The sequence below is a fragment of the Andrena cerasifolii genome, chromosome 11 (assembly GCF_050908995.1).
Source record: "Andrena cerasifolii isolate SP2316 chromosome 11, iyAndCera1_principal, whole genome shotgun sequence".
Taxonomy (NCBI): Eukaryota; Metazoa; Arthropoda; class Insecta; order Hymenoptera; family Andrenidae; genus Andrena; species Andrena cerasifolii.
This window is the reverse complement of record NC_135128.1, coordinates 1,993,957-2,010,030: the sequence shown is the minus strand read 5'-3', so window position 1 is coordinate 2,010,030 and position 16,074 is coordinate 1,993,957. Positions and strand designations below refer to the sequence as shown.

At 35.2% G+C, this 16,074-nt stretch overlaps 1 long non-coding RNA gene across 1 annotated transcript in view; it reads left to right on the top strand.

Annotated features, from left to right (window-relative positions):
- The first annotated feature begins 2,351 nt into the window (after positions 1–2,351).
- LOC143374596 (uncharacterized) overlaps positions 2,352–16,074 on the top strand; it is a 362,323-nt gene continuing 348,600 nt past the window's right edge. The window contains exon 1 of the long non-coding RNA XR_013086697.1: positions 2,352–2,627. This is a non-coding gene — a long non-coding RNA (uncharacterized LOC143374596). The remainder of the gene's footprint in view (positions 2,628–16,074) is intronic.

The following is a 16,074-nucleotide window of genomic DNA, read 5'->3' as shown; positions in this document are numbered from 1 at the left end:
TCATATTTGAGCGCTTTACAAAAATGATATGCGCATGGTTAGCATAAAATCAGCCGTTGTAGTTGTCTGAAATAGACAATTTAAAAATTTGTGTAATCTCTATGACTATGGCTATCGACTGAACTAGATTAAATGAGGTAAATACTGAAAAGTAAAAAAAAATGGCAGCGTCTAAAACCGACATCGATTTCTGTAAAAAATTCGCTGATTTTTTAAATTGCAAAAGTCTAATTTTGCAAAAACCGACTTAGTTTTTAACAACGAGAATGGGACATCTGCTGAAGATGTATACCAAGTTTGAAGTAAATCGGGTGATTGGTTTTTGAGATATCATGGTAACCAATTCGAAAAACATCGTTTTGAGAAAAATTCGTTTACAGTTTTAGGTATCTTTTTTTTTTAAATTAAATTTTGTTTAAAATGTTCCCCGAATATGTACAAATATAGACATAAAGTTTTCAATTAATATAATTTGAGGGTTTCTCGTAAAAAAATCCCAAATATCGCGCTCTTTTTCAGGCCGTCAAAGTAGAGAGACCTCTTAATGAGAAATTAACAGGGCAATTTCACGTAAATTTCTTAAGTGATCAATTGAGTGAGCTGTTGGAAAAACTCTCACTCGATGATTGAACGTCACCTGTATATCTGTGACAGTGCACTGCCATATTTTAGCCGCATTGTTTACAATTGATAAAAATGCCTGCAGATTAAGATCAAATGGGGTACATGTTTGTATGAACTTTTTGCATTATTTTTGTATCTCACCTGTCCATCGTATAAGTGGGTTAGGTCACGTATTACGATGCACCCTGTAGAACTGAAGTTGATGTTTTTATTATTTGGCAGACATTGTGAAAGTATAATAAAACTGTAGAGGAAAGTGTTAGCGCGATTAATAAGTCTTCATGGACAAGCTGAAATTTCGAATGAAGAATCTCCCGTTTAAAAGCATAGCTCCATTCGAAAGCGCGTGGCGTGAAAATAATCGGTGGTTCACAGGTCGAAATCGTAAATTTCCCCGCGAAAGTCTCGATTTCTGTGAGCGTACACTATTGAGACAGAATTCTTTTCTTCATTGCCACCTACCAGTTTCAGAGGCTGTCACGGTTTATTTGCTGATATTCCAGCCGAATTAATGGTTACACCTGTACACACCCGCGCGTTTCAATTAGTTCTTTCACCTGCGCAGACGAAGCCTGAGAATATGCTGAATGTGTGGCAGGTGTGGATGGCTGTGTTTTCGAAATATAATTGACGATTGGGTATTGTGAAACGAAAGCTATTACATCCGCAGTGTTACCGGCAGAAGTAGTTCTCCAGATGTGCGCCTGAAACAGGGAGTCGGTCAAGGAATCGTCAACGGCGGAGGATAAATTTCGACACCTTTGGTGGAAAGTATACATATAAAGTAGCGGACAAAAAAGTTACTTTTTCGAACTACCTTACTTCTATTACTCTTCAATATCAATTCAAAACTGCAGTATGTGCCTAATTTACAATATACATATTCTGAAAGAGAATCAAAAGCTGTATAAAACTCAGTTACAGTTGAATTTATTTAACTAACACACAAAAACCCTACATAACATTAAATAAGACAACACACTTTTAAAGCCAACAAAAAGTTACCTCTTTTGAACATTAATAAAAAAATCTAATATTTTGTGGGGGGCACCATTTTCTTTTAGAACAACCTAAAAACTTACTACACGTGGTAACTTCTTTATCGGACCCAAAAATGTGTTACCCCGTTCAATGTCTTATAACAATTTTGTTTGTGAGTTAAATAAATTCAACTTTAACTGGGTTTTATATAGTTTTAAATTCTCCATCAGAATATGCATATTAAAAATACCGCAGTCTCAAATGTATGCTAAAAAATAACAAAAATAGAAGAAATCGAAAGAAGTGGTAACTTTTTTGTCCGCTACTGTACATGGATTCGTAATTGAGTTTCAGGATAATATTAATTTAAAGAAATATAATAGGTATGGGAAGTAATGTGTATATTTTTATAATTACATATCAGAATATTGTAAATTTGAACAGGGTTACTTTTAAAATATAATATCTATTAATATTCTTTTAATGCTTTTCGAAATATTCTAGCTCACATATCACACAGTTTTGTGTTCAATGACAAAATTGCTGGGAATAACTTATTAAACTTGTTTAACTCAGAATTTAAGTTTAATCACATATTTTCAGCTTCATTCATTTTTCACTTTCAATAAGTTTTCATCTTCTTATACAAATTCGTCTTTGTTTTAAAGTTATGTATTATAATATCGTTGTAGCTGCACATCGACCTTAACGCATTCGATGCACTTATGTTATCATTACCCACATAGCACCATAACATTGCAGCAACGACTCTGCAATGATGCGGTGCAAGATTGCAATGTTGGACCACAACATTGCAGAGACGTTGCAGGTTCACTCCTATATCCGCCTTAAAAATATTGCAGGAGTGTATTTTTGCTAAGTTGCGGCAGCATTACAAATATGTAGTCCTGCAACGTTCCGGCAATGATTCTGCAATGAAACGGCAAAATTCTGGCAATGATCCTGCAACTCTTCGGCAATATCGTGGTGCGAGAATGCAATATTGCACCGCAATATTGCCGGTTCACTCTTTTCTCCGCCCTATGCAATAGTGCAGGCGTGCATTCCTGCAACGTTTCGGCAATGTGACTGCAATATTACGGAAGCGTTAAAGAGAAATGGAAGGGAAACGAATTAAATTACAATAAACATTATCAATTAAATATTGATATATTTTTGTATAAAGCTTTTAGCAGTACAAATAGTCGCGGGTTATGTCTGAGGTAGGTCTGCAACAGTTTCGTTTCTGTCATTCTCAGTTTGAGAGCAAAACGTAGCCCGGGTTTTGGCTTGGGCTAGCCACTTAGCCCTCGCATCGATAATTTCTGTATCGCAGCAGTTGTAGCCCCTCTCGGTGCATGCAGCGTGTACTGATCCTGGAATAATACGGGTAAATTTATTTCACAATTTGAAGTGCTGAAATGAGATAAATAATAAAGTTACTTACTGAGTATTTGTTTGTGAACATTCACGAAACTTTTGAATGTTTTTTTTTTTTAATTTCCTCCCATGTCAGCTGTAGGACATCGCCAAACGCGTTCCTAAAATTTCACTTAAAATTGACAACGTTTTTGCCGCTGGCTCTCTTCAGTAAACAAATCTATAAAAAATCATTAATAAATTATTTCAGTCAAGAAAATGGCTTCATTAAAAGCAGCATTCAGATAGCGTCAATCACAAAATGCATTGAAGTAGTGAAAAATAACAAGCACCATTGCTGCAATATTGTACGATCGTTGCCAACGGAACATTGCACGGCAACGAACTTGTAATATTGCTGCAATGTTGCTGGATCGTTGCCACTCTAATAATGCACAACAATATTGCAGCATCGTTTCTGCAATATTGCAATGCAACCTGCAACAACACAATATTGCAGCAACGTTCCTGCAACACTGCTGCAATGAAGTGTGCTGTATGGGTATATATACACCATATTAATTTGCGAAAGGTCAGTTACGTCAATTTCGCCACTTGTTTTGGCCTTCGTAACTCCAAATCTTCTCCATTTTAGCGTAGATTTGCCTTGGGAAAGAAAAAAGAATTGTATGGGAGGAGGGCGAGGGGAATATAAGGAATGATTGAATTTTAGGATCATGGGTTTTGCTGACTTTGCTGTTGTTAAGTGTTTTACTGTTACTGTACGTTACTGTTACTCTTTCCTCAAACGGAGGTGCTACTTGGTTAGTTTGCGTAAAAACTTAAAAGATTTTTGCGATGACAGTAACGAAAAATGTACTTCATGAAACTCATTGGACTAATTGTTTACCATTAGGGGTTAATATTCTTGTGACGAGTAAATTCGTGGTATCTAACCCATGTGAGCTTTCATAAGACCAGTAAACTTGTCATACGCAAACTGTGCGAGTATTCATATGACGAGTAAACTCGTCAAGCGCAGCCTATTCGAATTTTCACAAGACAGGTTAATTCGTCATTCTTGTTTAAAAGGTTAAGATTAAAAGCCTTGAATCAACGAGACTGACTGGTTGGTTTTGAATAATGAACTTCGAATCGAGTGTCGAGCTCGAATTTTACATTTCTATGGCACACAAAAATGACCTCCGCCATGTTTCAAAGTTACGCGCACTGCTCGATGGCATCGTAATTACAAGTTGCAACAGTAACGAGCGTCAACGTTGTGAAAGTAACTAATTGAAATTGCGGTTAATGGCCAAACCAGTTGATCAATTAACTTCATAGCTACTCTATCATTCGTCTATGTCGCGTATAAATACTTTCATTACCATCCCGTGGATTACGATTCAGCGTGCTTTCTCGTTTTTTTCTTCTCATTTAATTCCTCCACTTGTCTTTTTTCCCATTGCTGAGGAAATAGTGCGCAGAATCGTAAATCGGGCTTGCCCCATAAAGTAAAGACGCCAGGTTGCTCTTAAAACTGCATTACACTTTGATACGAAATTAAAATGAAATAGTGTGGACGTTATTACTCAAATTATGTAAGTTTTATGTCAGTTTTGGCATCACTTGCTAGCATGCTGATATTACAGATTTTTTTTTTTAAATCAATATTCTGTACTTGGAAGTAGAATTGAAAATGGGATAGAGTCAGTAAAAGCACGCACTTTGATTTTCGAAAAAGTGACGTGATAAGAAAAGGAATGAACGTTGATCAATTGGAAGGATAATTGTGATAATACAGATAATAGAGAATTGATTTTTCAAAATCTTTCGAATTTTTTGTGGGAAATTATGTATGCTTAAACAGAAGCTGATTCAATAATGTTTATTTATAGCTATTTGAAACGAAAATATATATCCTGTCTCTTGAATGAATAAACAATACGCAAATAATATTCTTATAAAAATTTTAAATTAGCTGTCAAATATAATATCTTAATTTTAATTCTCTTAAACTTCAAATTGATTTTTGTAAGTGGTCCCGTCAAGGGGTGGTTTAATGCATGTTGCATTAAACGAGTTGTCGACTTTTAAAATTGCACTTTCAACCATGCACCTCAGGCTTATGAGAGATTGCTTCGTATTTACTCTGTTCGTTCCTTTTCCCCTCGATATAATCTGCATTTATTAATCACAATTATCGAAGCCGTTTGAAGTAATCAATGTTGTTACAGTTATGCATGGTTAACATCTAGGTGTGCGTTTGCATCTATTAAGAATAATTTACCACGCTTTCGCGAATCAGATTTGACGGTTAATTAAATTTAATGCGAGAAAAGTGATCAAGTTACTGTTGTTTAATTAAACGATTCAGTCGCAGACTTTTGTACTTTTAAAATGAGGAATAAAAAGCGAATGCATTCGACCATTAATTTTTAACAACCTGCGTAATTCTGCATATTGACAATAACTCTCTAGTCATGGCCCAGTCGAATTTAAAATACAATTTTCTTTACTCTTACTGTCAAGAGATTTGACGGATTTAATAAAAAAGATCCATAGTTTTGTCAAATAAAATTCTAATTGTATATATATATATATATATATTATTTTATTATATATATATATTATTTTATTATATATATATATATTATTTTATTATATATATATATTATTTTATTATATATATATATATATATATATATATATATAATAAAATAAACAATTAGAATTTTATACCTTATGAATACGAAAAGTATTTGCAAAATTGTTATAATATTTTGACGCATATCATTATCAATGAAAAGTGGCCCATTTTAGGGATTTCGATTTTTCCCAGATGATTAAATGAATTGACGATTTCAATTTCGGTTGAAAAAAATGACTTTTTTCACATACTTCCATCGATTTCACCCGAACTACTGAACCGATTTGAAAATTTTGTGAGGTACATTTGTTGGCGAAACAATTATCTTTAATTTGGTATAATTTTCGACCAAATCGGACATTCTTAATACGAGATATTCGCAATTAAGTGAGACTATTTTTTTATCAGACAGGTAAAAAGTTCACCTGCAGATATCTCGAAAACGTATCCATAGAAAATTTGTTGGGCCTTATTTTCGGAATCAGTGGGCTATTTTACATAAGAAAGAAATAGTGGCATCTGCTGCGCAATTTTTTATTTTTTATTTTGTAAACTAGTGTCATTAGTGTGTCATACAACACACCAGTGATTGACAAATCCCAGAACAACCTACCAGGGGAGGCCACAGGGTGTGATGTACTTTCTGGCTAAAATCTTACATATGCAGGGTGATTCGTATACGGTGACCGATGACATTATCTCTAATATTAAACGAGATATCTTAGGGAGAGGGAGACATCTTAACTCTGCGTGGCCAACTTGTAGGTGGAAGCACCAAAGGCATTTCAAGATCAACTCCATTTTTTTAAATGAGATCTTATGTTTTTCTCTATAGCCTAGTAGAGTCTTTTAAGACGAGTTCAATGACCTATGATAAAAGGTCATTAAAAATGAAAAATTAAAGATATTTAATTAGTTAAATAGTTTGGGTAATAAAAATTTAATTTGGTGGATCTGTATTTTTATTCAATAAAATTTCACGCCACTACGTAATCTCATATTAATTAAAGATATGGATTTCCATAATACACTAATTTATTTAAAGTTCTCTCTTTCTCACTGCCTGGATATATACCTTAACTTGGATAGATACGGTAACTGTTCTATTGGAATCTATAACGTTCACAGTTGGACTTAACTGTTAACGTGTTAATCAGCGAAGACGAGTTGAATCGCCATTGATATTAATAAATTGCGCCCATTACGAAAAAATGCAAATATCATTTGTTTCTTATTATCACTACGGATGCAGTATATCTGATATTTCTGCGTTCCTTTTCTATTTTTCTTATTTTTTCATTTTTAACACATAGGTATGGTTAATAAATGAAAATAAAAACTCATCTGTTTACTGATAATATTTTTTAAATAAACTCTTGATTTATTTATTAGTTAATCCTTCTGTCCTTAATTTTATCAGTCTATTTGCATCAGAAATAACATAAAGACCATATCCATACCTGCTATGGGCAGGACAAGTTAGCTCACTACCCAGCTAGGGACCCACTTTCGATTAAAAAATGTGCTGGTTAACAAGACAATCAATGGTTTCTTCTAAACATCCACGTATACCAAAATCTTGTCAGAAAATCGAGTCGAAAGTTTCATCTCTTCCCGATCCTATATCCAGATCTATATGTAAAACTGGCGAAGCTGGAGGCACGGAGTCGCAGCTGTCGCCGCGGCATTGGTTTAAAAATTGCAGTCCCAGCCACCGTGACACGTGGGGCCTTTTTTACGACAGATTTGATGTTGTGGCAGCCGCAGCGCTGTGACGGACAGAAACGTTCGTCGTAACCGAAGTTTAAAGGCGGCAGTAAAAGGACCTTCAGACAGCCGTGTGCCCAGCACGCTGGGCTGGGTGCATCGCGTAGATAGGACAAACGGATACGATATAGATCTGCAGTTCAGGGTGAGCCTGGCATCGCCCGCAGATTACACGTGGGCACCTAACCGGTGATTCTCGCCAGCAGCCATCTTATCCAGAACGTCTGCACGGAGTTCCTTGGAGACTGGTGGCTTCTGAGAATAAAAATGAACGTCAAACCGGCAGGGCAGTAAAGCTATCATGCACGGCTGTCCAATCTGCATGAGCACTTCTTTCCCCCGGCGCAGAGAAAGTAATTGAGTAATTGAAGAGAGCCGGCGATATCGCAAACATGCTTGCTCCCTGATTCGAGTGTTGTGGAAATGGACTGCGATAATACACTGCTTTGTGTTGATATGTAAGGCTAGGAAGGTAGATACAAAAGTGGTGTTGATGGTTTGGGGAGAATAGTAGATGTGGTAGCAACAATATCTGAACTTTAAACGAAGTTTATTTTATTTTGACTACTCTCAAAATGCGGATTGGCTCCCCCAAAAAGCGGGATGGACTAAGATTAACTAATCAATAATTTTTTATTCAGCTTATACTTTGTTTTAGTGTTAAACAAATATGTAGGTAAATGATTGTTATAAAACGTGTATGTATAAGCAGATTTGCTCTACCTATAAAAGAAAAAGGGCGTACGCGAGAGAGAGAGAGGGTGAGGGGGGGGCACGATGGGACCTGGCCCCTTCCCCCCCCCCCCCCAGACAAAAATCCTAGGTACGCCAATGTCTATTCTGTGGATGATACACAACAGTTTGGTTTAACATATTTATTTGATAATAATATGCATACCTATAATGTTTTTATCGATGTAATTCCAAGCGTCGATGGTTGTTACGTTATCTAAATAAGTTCTTCTACGCTTTCAAAATGGCGTCTCTAAAAAAGAGATCATCGAAGTAATATACTCTTTTATTTTGTTCTGAATGTTGAATTTTTCATAATACTTGAATTTTCTTTAATAGCTTAGCCAATCCACTTTCAGACATTTGATGAATCTACTTAGTTACAGTTAGCTTACATCCTTCTACGATTAAATGATAGGGTTAGCATCCAGGAAAGCCTTAAAAGTTTCCGTGGCAAAATTTATTAAATCACGTTGTTCTTTTATATATTTTTAATATTTAGCTATGAGCCTCTCAAACCTTATTTCACCTATCATTTAAAATAGAAAGAACACTGTCCAACAAAATTGAACTTCTTCTCTGTTCTTTAACATTCAACAGCCGTTTCTTACAGATTTTGATGCGCTGAAAAAGAATCCGCAAACCGTTTATCACCCTCAGTTTTCAAGAAATTCGATTTTTAAAAAAAATACAAATTTTCAACTTTGAACATCTTTTGTGTTCAAACAGTAATAGTTATTCGGTTGCTTGTTGCGTCAAATTATTCTATAAACCCTCCCCAATACGACGATATAAGTTATTGGTGCATTATAAATATTTAAATATGTTTAAACAACGATCAAAGGGAAAAGAACACCCGAAATGCACTAATTTTTGCAGATATATTTCTATATATTTTAAAAACTAAGGGACTAGGAGAAAATCTGACCATTCCACGCGATGCAGCAGACATTTTTCCTCCGGAAACCATCAACAGAAGTGGTAAAACACCCTTTGTTTTCACTACAGAAACGAAAGAGTTTGGCAAAACGTGCGGCGCGGTCAGTGGTAGTCACGCGCTTTACGCGATTCTGTAACGCTGAGCGGCAGTGGCTCGCGCGCCGCCGTTGACTACCACTGTCGACGCCGCACATTTTGCCAAACTCTTTCGCTTCTGTATTGAAAACAAAACGTGACTTTCCACTTCTGTTGACGCTTTCCAAAGGAAAAATGTCTGCCGCATCGCGTGGAGTAGTCAAATTTTCTCCTAGACCCTTAGTTTTGGAAATAAATTGAAAGATATCTGCAAAAGTGGGTGCATTTCGGGTGTTCTTTTCCCTTTAATCGTTGTTTAAACATATTTAAATGTTCATAATGCACCAATAACTTATATCGCTGTATTCGGGAGGGTTTATAGAATAATTTGACAAAAGATGTTCAAAGTTGAATATTTGCAGTTTTTTTCAAAATCGAATTTCTCAAAAATTGATGGTAACGGCGACAAACGGTTTGCCGGTTTGTTTTCAGCGCACAAAAATCTATAAGAAACGGCTATTGAATGTTACAGACCACAAAATGGCTGTTGGACAGTGTAATATGGCTAGACTAAACTTAACCGGCCTATAATTTAACAAGTGTATTAAATACTTAATTGCAATGTCACATAGCTTAGTTTACTGAAGTTACTTCGTGTCCGTTAAGTGTAATTACAACATTGACACCTTTTTGGAAATTAATTCAAAGTACTGTCATAATTTAAAGGAACGCAATTCTTTAAACAACCAAGATAAACGTTGCACGGTTATTTATTCTCCGTTTTATAATATTTCATTTGGCAGATGTGCAGCAATGGAAAACGAGTGAAAGTCGTGGCAAAAGGTGGGCAGACGGAGCGCAGGTAACAGTTAAAAGTTACCATAAGAGGAGGCGACATCTCTTCGATTATGGTAATGTATTTCTTTCATTCGGCATTAATATTTCTTTTATATTTCTAGACTTGGATATTTTTTCACGCAGGTATGTACATACATGTTCATATCCTACTTCGCCTTTAAATCTTTTCACATTTGAACTCTTTATTCTCATATTTTCGCTACGTTCTTCAGTTGCCAACTGGGTATTAAAGAATTACCCTTCTATTTCTTCCGATTAAAAAGTATCAAAAGTATGATATGCTTACTATTGTCGTTTCTCGAGGACTAAGAAGGTAACAAGCACCACAAAAGTGGTGTAAAATGAAGGAAGTATTCCTCTATTATTTTCAATTCTCATTCATTTCTGCAAGTTTCAATTTTGCATTTAGTTCAAAACGTACGATTTGGTCAACTATTGAGGAACTTGAAATCTATTCATATTACCATTTTCGATTTATTTCTTTGATATCTTTCGCATCGTTATTAATTCATACAATACGTAACAACGTGATTGTGTATTTTTTTCAGTTACAACATGATTTTTTCATCGCTTATTTCGTCACTAGCCATTTTGAATTTATTTCTCAAAGTGTTGCACAAAAATATACACTTGTCCACCGATTTACACGGACCCATACAGCACACTCCGTTGCATGAAGGTTGCAGGAACGTTCCATGTGCGTTGCCGTGGAATGTTCCACAGAGGCGAACATAGGAAGATTCCTGCAACATTCCAGCAATGTTGCTGGAACGTTCCGATGCTGCACCGCAATCTTCCTGCAACTTTCCAGCAATGTTGCTGGAACGTTCCGATGCTGCACCGTAATCTTCCTGCAACTTTCCTGGCACCTTCCTGCAACGAAGTGTGCTGTATGGGGAGTATTCGTTCCACGTGAATTTTTATATGCGGTCTAGAATTGCATAAATGAAGTCTGCCAGTACAAAAATAAATACGTAACAGAAATGGCCGTATCATGTTGCAAAAATATTTATTCATCTGTCTGCACAAAAACAATAATAATGAGAGTCAGAAAAGCAAAAAGTTTATTTGTTGTCGCTGTCAATACTGTAGGTACTCCAAAGCTGTCTACCTTTTCTTTTTAATTCATTCGAAGTTACTATCCTCATCAGTAAACAGAAATATTTGGCCTTCCTAGTTCAGTTTAATTATTTATCAGCGTGTCTTTTTATGGATGATTTTTTTTTTCAAAATTGCGGAGTCGTGGATATGGTGGCAAGTTTGGCTTTTTGTGGCGGCGGCTGTGACATTGAGGATTCGGATAGAAAGATATATTTTGTGACCGTGTATAGGTAAAGAGTACCGCGTAAACGGAAGAATTAGTTACCGCGTGAAAAAGAATCGAGGGACGAGTGAATTATTGTTTTGTCGTTGACAACGAAAGATATTCAACTTCCTTCAGAAGTACAAGAAAGAATTTATAAATTACACTGCCACACGTTACTGGTATATTTATAGTACAGACGAAACTCGATAACTCGAATCTCAAGGGAAAGAAAAAAATCTTCGAATAGGGCGGAGCGATACTATATAGGCGAAAATTTAAATTTGAATTTTCAGTTGGCTTGGGTGCGGGATAGTTGTCTGTTGATTAACCAAACACAACTGTAAAAAAAATTTGGAAAAATATTCATTTCTGCAGGTTCCTTTTGCTCCTAAAAATGATTATATGATTATATGATTATCTGATCATTTTTAGGCGAAATAGGAACCTGAAGACATGAATATTTTTCCAAATTTTTTTTACAGTTGTGTTTGGTTAATCAAAGGACAACTATCCCGCACCCAAGCCAACTGAAAATTAAAATTTTAATTTTCGCTTATGTAATCATTTTTAGGAGAAAAAGGAACCTGCAGAAATGAATATTTTTCCAAATTTTTTTTACATTTGTCTTTGGTTAATCAAAAGTCAACTATCTTGAACCCAGGCCAACTGAAAATTGAAATTGAAATTTTCCGCTCCGCCCTATTATAGAGGTTTCGGCTTATCGAGTTTTCGAGTAAGAGACGTTCAACAAACGAAAATTCGACTTATAGAGGCTTTGAACGACTGTTAATTTTTCGACTCGTGAAGCTGTATACCAAGCCAAATTGAAGTTTCGAAGTTCAATTGTTTATTGTATACCTATAATCAAATATACCTACAACTTATGTACTACATATATACTTACATATATAAAACTAATTATAAGACACATTTTATGCTCGAAATATTACTCTTCATTACATATTAAAAAAATTGTGATTTTGCTTTGTGCTAGTCTTTTAGTATATTGTGAATCAATAGCATTTTCAATCGTGAATAATGCAGAGAAAACATTTTCCTCAATATTTTCAGATCTTTCTACGAAACTTCGTAATACATAATTATGTAGAAATAAACCTCGACTTGCAGAGGTCGGAGTTCTTCTAAATTCGAGTTATAGAGGTGAAGTACATAATTTTACATGCAAAATATAGTTCGAGTTAAGGAAGTTTTATTTCGAGTTGTAGAGGTGTTTACAGCGGAGCGAAAGGGAATGAAGAAAATTTGCGACTTACTGAGCTTTTCGAGTTATCGAGGTTCGACTGTACGTGTATATTTTATTCCTTTCCACCAAAAAATGTTTGGTTTAAAATTATAGCAGTTACGAAAATTTAAATATACTGCCCTGTTTTCGACGATCCGACATGGGTTAACTCGTATACCAAAAATTCCTTATACATATTTCATTGACAATATCAGCTTCTATCACGAGGAACATATTTTAAGATTCCACTGTTCGATGCCACCGTACATGCTCCTGGCACAAAAATCTCGTCTGCCGGCTATCATTCACCTAATTACACTGCAATTAGACATTTCCGCGAAAAGCAAATAACACTACTTAGGCACTAGACAATCAAAAATGAACTACAAACTTCCAGTTTACCGCTCAAAAGTACACACCAGAAAATCCAGATGTTGATAACACTCGTTCCTTGGAAACCGATAAGAATACGTTTTGACGTCGATGAAGAGCACCCTGTTGAATAAAAAAAGAACGTTTCTGGCACATCTTGTGTTTGTATGTACAGAAGACAATGAAGTGAATGACAACCTTAAAAAGATTAGTAAATGTTGTAGGATTGATTAAAAATTCTTCCTCTGGAAATCTGTACGAAAAACAAGTTTTTGTCTATCTTTTCTTACCTTTAACACATCAAGGCGAAGTGTTCTGGTCGCACACGGTTCATATATCATTTTTTATTATTTGGATTATTTTAGGCGTGTGAGCCGTCTGAGGCCTCCATGCGTGATCTTCGTCTTCGACTGATTCCTGGTCGTCGCAAAAATGTTTATTCCAATCAAAGACACGCGTTCTTGATAAACACTCATCACCACAAACTTCTTGCAACATTTCGTACGTTTTTGTGGCGGTTGTGGCATGTTTTGCGTGGAATTCAACATTAACTCTTTGCTCCATGAGTTTTCTACGACGCACAGTGTTTGATGTAACGTACAAAAGTCAAGCATCTGAAGTGTTCGATCCGCATATTCTTGTATCTTGAAATGTTAAGAAAGGAACGTTGGTTTTAATGCTACCCATAACTTTTGCTGAATTTGCCAATTTGTTGTCAAAAGTGACACTAGAAATTTATTCTAAATTCCGATGCATTTTTTCAAACACGTGCCATTGGCCGAATGTTTATGCTTTTCATTTGGTTTTTAGGTATAAGTTGTGTTTAATACTGTCATACCTTGAAAACTGCCCAGTCAGTTGTTTACAATACTAACAATTTGTACTAATATTTTATGTTAAATGTTTATCAACTTCAAGGAGACTTTTAAAAAGTACCTACATATTTTTTTGTACAGTAATTTAGGGAACTTTAAACTTTATATTAACGCCAATTCCAACTGCACGAATTTTCGGAAACGGAAAAAAGTCAAAATCATTATTAAGACGTTCACCGCTCAGGCACATGCTTACTACAAACATTCAACTGCTCTCAAATTTTGTTTATATAATGCATCGGCATTCGTTCACCGTGGATGTTGTCTTGAGTTTTGGACGAGCAGTCACAGGCAATATACAGCTTTTCACGAGTTTCCTAAGTTGATACTGAAAACAATTTTCTTCCTAGTTGGCGTCCACGTTTTCTCTGAAGGTGGATGGAATAGATTCTTGTTCTCAGACTTTTGTTTTTTCTTCTGGGTGAAGTGACACGTGCTTTGGAGCTCATCCAAATATTGTTCCTAATTTTGGTGAGCCTTATTATCTGTCTTGTGACTTCCTCATTTTTGAGATTACATGTTGAACGTGCACTTAACAAATCTTCAAATTTCTGGGAATATGTTACCAACATACAGTGGCTCACAGCCATAATCGTACTCTCTTTAAAATCGCAAAACTTTTTTAAAATTAATCCAAACGACTTGAGTTTTTTTAGAAGCTAGAAGGATTAGTTTGCTAAGTGGTGTGATTCGTTGTTTTGAAAAAAATGCGCTTGGTTGGAATAGCAAAATAAAAAATAGAAAAGGTCGTTTTTTCAACTTTTTTTGTGAGCTTGTAATGAAAATGCAAAATACCGGTTTGTAGATTGAAGTAAGTTGTATACGTATCTAAATATTCATGAAAATCGGTTAACGTTGCTCTGAGCTATAAACGCTTAAGGGGACCTTCCGGTCTAAAGCTAAAAAAAAGGTGATATTTAGGAATTAATTAAAGGAAAACTACTATATATAAGTTAATGGAACTTGTTGCATTGTATTAAGAATGTCATAAGCTACAGAAATATATTTGTTATTTTGTAATTAATCATTGCAGACGGCACTGGGGAGTCGTTAAAGTCAAGGCGTCCAAAAAAATCATCCAAATCGGTGGGATCTGTATCTCCAAAACTTATTATCCGATTCGACTGAAACTTTTTTATTTTGAAGATTATTCTTCTGCCTAGGGGGGAGACTAGAAAAAATTACAAAAATGATATTTTTTAGAAAATAACGACACTTGAAGCTTGAAATCACTTTTCCCTCTATTTTTCGTCCTTTCAACGCCTTTGAAAATTATAAATTTTTAATTTTTTATATTTTTTCTGGTATTCCCCCTAGACAGAGGCATATTCTTCAAAATGAAAAAAGTTTCAGTCGAATCGGATAATAACTTTTGGAAATACAGGTCCAACCGTTTTGAGAACACTGTTTCGAGAAAAACGCGTTTAAAGGTTTACGTGAGTGCCGAGTGGCCGGGTGTTACGCATGCATTTGCCGGTACTCAAATGCCTATAACTTCGGGAATTTTACGAATTTCAACAAATCCTTTTAAACACGTATTCCTAAAAGGTTGAAGATTCGGAAAATGAAATAAAAAAAAATGACTTTTAAACCGTAAGGTCCCCTTAAAGATCGCAGAATAAGGTCGACAATCCCTGATTTTGGGAATTCCCGCGATTCTCGACCTTATTCTGCGATCTTTAAAGCGTTTATAGCTCAGAGTAACTTTAATCGTTTTTCGTGAAATTTTAGACACGTATACAACTTACTTCAATCTACAAACGGGTTTTTTGAATTTTCATTACAGGCTCACAAAAAAAAGTTGAAAAAACGACCTTTTCTATTTTTTTTTTCTATTCCGACCAAGTGGATTTTTTTCAAAACGGCGAATCGCGTCACTTTGCAAACTAATCCTTCTAGCTTCTGAAAAAAACTCAAGACGTTTGGATTAATTTTGAAAAACTTATGCCATTTTAAAGAGTGTACGATTATGGCTATGAGCCACTGTATGTACTTATAAATACCTGTTGTGGTACGGTAATTGGATCATGTGTACTCCGAACGCAAATCCAGGAAAATTACGTAATTATTATAATTCGAGCAATGAAAGTTGGGTGGGAAACTGTTGCTGAATTTACAACCGATAAATGTTATATCAACGACGCGGCAACTCTTCGAATGACATTTCGTATGTAATAAAAGCAATATTACCTGCTGGGTTTATTACCCCCACTTATCTTCAAGCATTAAAATCAATTTTTTTATAAAAAAAAAATTAAAAAATTTTTATAAAAAAAAATTAAAAAATTTTTAT